Source organism: Mustela nivalis, assembly GCF_964662115.1.
Source record: "Mustela nivalis genome assembly, chromosome: 1".
In the NCBI taxonomy this organism is placed as follows: domain Eukaryota; kingdom Metazoa; phylum Chordata; class Mammalia; order Carnivora; family Mustelidae; genus Mustela; species Mustela nivalis.
In genome coordinates this window covers 112,949,593-112,955,592 of record NC_139020.1, presented here as the reverse complement: position 1 = coordinate 112,955,592, position 6,000 = coordinate 112,949,593, and positions in this window count along the sequence as shown.

The following is a 6,000-nucleotide window of genomic DNA, read 5'->3' as shown; positions in this document are numbered from 1 at the left end:
GCAAGGGCCAGGACAGCGCTGGGCTGGTAAACAACGGGCTTACCATTCATCCGTGAGGAGGGGAGAAAGGAAACAAGCCCTCCGAACTCAAGATGCCTATTAATTTATCCCCTTTCACAGGCTCTAGGCTTGGGAAGCCAGTGTCTTGGGGCTCGAGGGCGGCAGTTGTGGAGAGAAGCGGGGCGCCCGCAGAGCCGGCCTTCACGTCACCGGCCGGGACTCCGTGCATTGAGCGACCTGGCTGCGCGGAGGGGCGCCCCCGTTGCAGCAGGGAAATAAATTTGATTTTCTGAGTTCTTTGGCACTGGGGACAAAGGGCCAGGTGCGGAGTTCTGGCGGGAGGTGGGGAGGGGAGAAGGAGCTTTGCGGGAGGCGGCCACGGGCCACACAAAGGTGGGCGCCCCTGGGGCCAAGGACGGCCTTCCACACTCGCCCTCTCCCCAGCCCCTGGGGTTTGGCAGGACGCCCCACCAGCCTCGCAATTCAGCCAGAGGCTCCGGAGCGCTGGGCGCAGGGCCTGTGTGCAGGGCAGGCCTCCTGCAGAAGGGGCGGCTCGCGCTCTTAGCCTTGGAACTCCAAGGGGTTCTGCTGGGGGTCACAAGCAGCTGGGGACGTTTAGAGCGTCAGTTCATCAAGAAATATCCACAACTCCCTTGTCTAAGCTGGCCTTTGGCTAAGGTTTTGAAGGCATCTCCAGAAATTCCCCCAGGCTCTATGAACTGTCACCAACCACTAACTCCCCGCCCCTGCCCCAAGTCTTTATGAGATTATATTGGGGCATTTCATGAGTCTTGCCCGCTTGTCCTGCCTGGCTTTTCAGTGAAGGGCAGTGGAAGAACTCACTCTTCCTTGGAAGACACAGCCTAGCACTAGGGGAGACTCCAGGGGGAAGTGTGGCTGCTGGGCATCTAAGGGCAGGAATTAATGCTTCCTTCCTCCCTCCCTCCCTCCCTTCGTTCATTCATAAACATATACTGAGCACCCCTAAGCCCTGTGTGGGTCTCAGAACGTCTGCACCTCCCCAGGCCCCTGTCCGATCTACCTCCCCCATCTCCAGAGGGCAGCACCTGTCACACTCCTCAGAACACAAAGCATCACGCTCCTTACCCGCACCGAAGGCCCTTGCCGTCCAAGTACAGACCTGCCCCTCCTCATACTGACATGTGTGGGCCGCCTTTCCTCAGGACCGTTCTGGAGTGTTCCAAACAGCCACCAGCCACCTCTGACACTAGCCAAACTTTGCTTCTATTCCTTTCCTGTCCAGAATGAGGCAGTTCCTAGTGTTGATTTTATTTATAGAGGATGTCAGGATTCCAGAAAAGCAGGCTTGGAAAGGAACAAAATGTGGCGGATAACATACAGCTTACCAGTGCTCTTTTACACTCTGAGCAAATCCGTACATAAAATGAAGCCCGATATCTTTAGCTGCTATTAAAATTATCCAAGCGGACCTATTTTTTATTGCAAAGTGGGGGTTCCCCCGCTAATTCTTCCTCAGGCTTCATTCACTTTGGCAGATTTTTCTACTTGACCCTCTCTCTCTCTCAGAACCAACACTACCAGATAATGATACCAAAGGCTCTCATTTCATGTCCTCGGAATCTGCCTCAGAGGAGTCCTCTTTTCTGCTGGAGCCATTTTATTTCAGGTTGATCCCTACCTAAATTCAGCATAATTCAGGACCTGTATGTGAACGTGGACGTGTGTGAGTATGGTGTTTGCAATCAGCAGGAAGAAGCCGGCAAATGAGGCCTGATTAGATGAGAATCTAAAAATAGAACAGGTACCCTAGGAGTTCTAGAAAGATAAATTATTCTCAACCCTGCACAGTGACAGCAGCTTACAATGTGTTTGTCTATGTCATAAAGGAGTAATTTTATTTATGTGTGTAATGCTGATAACATAAGAATATAATTATCCCACTCATGGGATGTCAGGTTCCAACTGCTTCATTGTATTAGTGATCTTTTTCCATGTAAGAAATTATCACAAAGTTAGTGGCTTCAAACAACACACACTTATTATCTCATGGTTTCTGTGGGTCTGGGGTCCAGGCACAGCCCAACCAGGTTTTAGAGTCTCTTACAAGGCTCTACTCCAGGTATTACCTGGGGCTGGGATCTCATTTGAAGGTTGACAGGGGAAGGATCCACTTCCAAGTTCATGTGGTTGTTGACAGGATTTAGTTCCTTGAGGGTTCTTGGGTTGAGGGCACCTTGTGGGCTACCAGGTAGAGGTCATCCTCGGTTCCTTGCCCAGGGACCTCTGTACAGCAGCTTACTGAATCAGAGCTAGCAAGGGAGACCATCAGTAGAAAGGCTGCTAGTAAGGTGAGTGTTACCATCTTATGTAATATGATTGTGGGAGTGACATTCCATTACCTTCACCAGATTCTGTCAGTTAGAAATAAGTCCCGGATCTTGATGCCCACGCTTGATGGGAAGGGATACCAGGAGGCATGGGTCATCCTCATGGGTCATCCGGGCCTCCTTGGGTCTGTCCGCCATGTTCATTTCAGCCACAAGTCAACTGAGGACTTAAGATGCTATGTCCTGGTCGCAGTCTCAGTGAGTTAGTTTAGTGGTTGGTTAGACGCCTATCCCAGACTTTTATTCTGTCTGCCTTCTTTACTACCCCGCACCCCTTGTGTACGTCCCTAATACAAGTTTAAAATTCGCAACACTTCTGGCCCTGGATAGCAGGTCAAGTTCTCTGTAGAGCAGTCTTTACGGCCAGGTTAACCTTGTCTGCCCCATAATCACTGCGGTCCCTTGCTAAGGAACTCAAGGAACCACAAGTCTCCTGTTTCCCACAAAATATCCTTCAACCAAAATGATAGAAAGAGTTCCCTTTTCAGATCAATTAAATGAGAAAATTTTTAAGACTCTCAAGTATCTTAGTCCTCACCCTCGCCCTGCCATAACTCTTTGTAACAGTTGAGAAAACTGAGGTCTAGGAGAGAGAAGTGTTTTATTCAAGCATCCACTGACAGGTCCTGTGCTCTAGAACACGATTAATACAATCACAGGAAAGGTCTTGGCCTGAGCAACCACCTGTAGGAAGGGCAGGCTCTCCAGGAGAGCCTGCAACTCAGGATACCCAGCCCCACCCATGCCCCGAGACCAAGAGGACAACAATCACATAACAATAGTGCTAATTCCAACAGGCCATGCTGTGTATTGAGGGAAAGAGCTACTCATAAAGTCAGGACAAGCAAAGGCCACTTAAATAGCAGGGACCACACATCATGGATAGATACCGCACAGTGTCAGGGGACCTTAGCTTTGCCTCTGTAGTATCTGTAAGATTATAATCCCACATGAGAAATGGGAGTTAAGTCTAATTTGACATAAAGTGTGTGTGTGTGTGTGCGTGTTTCTTTTTTTCTGGGGCCGCCAAGACTTTGTCTCTTATGAAGGAGGCTCTGGCTACATTCTCCTTCCCTTGCTTAAAGAATAATCGAAAGAACAAATGAAACAGGAGATAATGGGTTCTGCGCCTATTCCTGTTGAATTTGGGAGCCCTGGGTTACCTCTTTGCTAGCTTCGAAGAGCCAAATCCCTGTGTGTTGGAGTAGTCCAGTGAACACGAAGGGGTCGCTCTTAGCGCAAGCTAACTAAATCATTTTGAACCTGGGCTGCCTCAGTTTTCTCTCTGGGGCCCAAAGGGACTTGTTGAAGTCACTTGTTTTCCAACAGAAATAAAAAATGTATTTCCGAAAAGTAACGGTCCAATCATTTGGGAAAAAAATAAAGAAAAAAATGTTTATTTTAGCAATAAGATGATCTCTTCTGAGGTGCATACTGATAGAAATATTTCTACTTGAAATAAAGTCTATATGAGTTAGGATAATGTGGATTGATTTTGGGGCCCTTTGGCTCACTGACCTTACCATTTCCTACGCGTGGAGTGTCAGGACTCTGTCCCTTTGAGCAAGTTGCTCTCTGTACATGGAATAGCTTCTACCTGGTCTTCTTGACACACTTTTCCCCTCCCATCTGTTAGGGTCCAGCTCGATCGTCACCTTCCCTTTAAGCCTGCCCTAGGGTTCCTAGCTAGTGGCAGAGGCAAGTGTTAGGGTCTGAGTTGTCTGAGTCCAGAGCGCAGCTCTCAATCTCTGCAGACTCACTTGTTCCAGTAACTGAGCATCTGTGACTCTCTAGTTCCTGTCCTGGTGCTTCAGATACATAGATGAAAGAGACTGGGTCACTGCCCTTGCAGTTCTCTAAGAAGGTATGGGGTAGGAGCTCAGACAAGCACACAAACTGTTGTAATATAGGATGAAATCAAAGTGTCATGATGAAGCACATGTTATGGGGAGGGAGCATAGACCCTCTAGGGGATGGATCAGGAGGGCTTCTTGTAAGAGGTGGCATGGGAGGTGAGTCTGCAAGGATGGGGAGGATATCAGCAGGTCTGTAGAGAGGGGTCCAGACAGCAGCTGTGTGGGAGAGAAGCAGCAGAGCCAGAGGGGAGCAGTGGGAAAGGAGGCTGGGAGGTGAGGTCCAGCTGGCACACAGAGGGCCCCCCGAGTCTGCCTTGGGGGTGCTGGCAATCTGGTAAGCAGAGCCGGGGGCTATTTTAAAGGAGTAGAGAGAACCTGCTGTCCAGATGGAGGAGGCGCTGCCTGGTGGGTCTGCCACTTCAACCACTAACTCAATGTCTGTATAAAGCGAACTCCAAACTTGCCCCTTCTTTCTGCTGTTTCTGCCTTCACGGTTGGTTTGCGATAGCTCTCTATCTGGCTCCCACATCCCCGACCCACCTCCATTTCCTTCTAATGTTGATTTGAGAGATTCCGGGGAAATTTCTTCTTGCCCTTCATGTTCTTGAAGGTGATCAGCCGCTTATTTCCTAGTCTTGCCTGCTGGAGCCTCCCTGGCCCCCTCTGCAGTCATCTGCTCATCATACTTTATCTGTGCCTCGGTTTCCCCAGCCATGGAGCATCAGGCTTTAACTATCACAAGAATGGTCCTTCTGGCCTCTCTCAGCCTATGTAAAGGTCATTAAAATCCCATTGTCTATAAAGCGGGTAGAGACTCATTCATGTGAATCTACTTAATGGCCTTGAAATGAGGCACAGCCCAAGGGTTCAACCTACAAGGTGTTCATGGGAGGGGTCAAGTCTACCATTCCTGTGACACGCTATTGTCCACCTGCGTCCAGTGGCTGTGTTGGCTGTCCTGCGAGGAGACTTGGTGCCTTCTTTCCTTCCCTGTGTCATAGCTGGGGTGCTCCCAAACCCACCAGAGAAACTCTGGTCACACCTCGGGAATTCGGTGCACCAACTTCTCCCCTCCGCCCTGTGGCTTCTGCTCACTCAGGCCTTCTACTCCCTGTGGCTGAAGGAGATCATGTGGCAATCCAAAACATTCTTCGGAGGGGGTGCCTTACTTATTCGCTTTTGGAGCCACTTAGCCTGGTGCCCTGCACAGAGGAGTTATTCACTAAGTGTTTATTGACTTGCTTTCTTCCAGTTCACTGGGCTTCACCGAATTGAAATCTTTTCCTCAGCAATTCCTCTGGCTGCCTCACCCGTGAGAGCCGTCCCAGGCATCCTGGTGCCCATCACCTGGCCTTGTGGGTCTTGTTCCTTGACCCTGGGATCATGTGCTTAGCTCCGTTCTGAACCTTCTCATACTTACCACCTCCCTCTAAAGAGATGAAGCCTACAACTCGACTCTCAAATTGGAGACGATGGCTTTTAAATACTTTTTAAACTCCAAAGAGCTGGGCAAATGTAAGGAATATGATAGGTATAATGATGAGTTTTCTATGAAGGACCCCAGTGGTTAAGAGCAGTGGTTAAGAGCAGTTTTCTATGAAGGACCCCAGTGGTTAAGAGCAGACAAAGCAAATGACAGGGAACTGAGTGCAACAATCTTAGGAGAATAATCTTCTTCTTCTTCATCTTTTTTTTTTTTTTAAAGATTTTTTATTATTTATTTGACAGACAGAGATCGCAAGTAGGTGGAGAGGCAGGCAGAGAGAAAGGGGGGG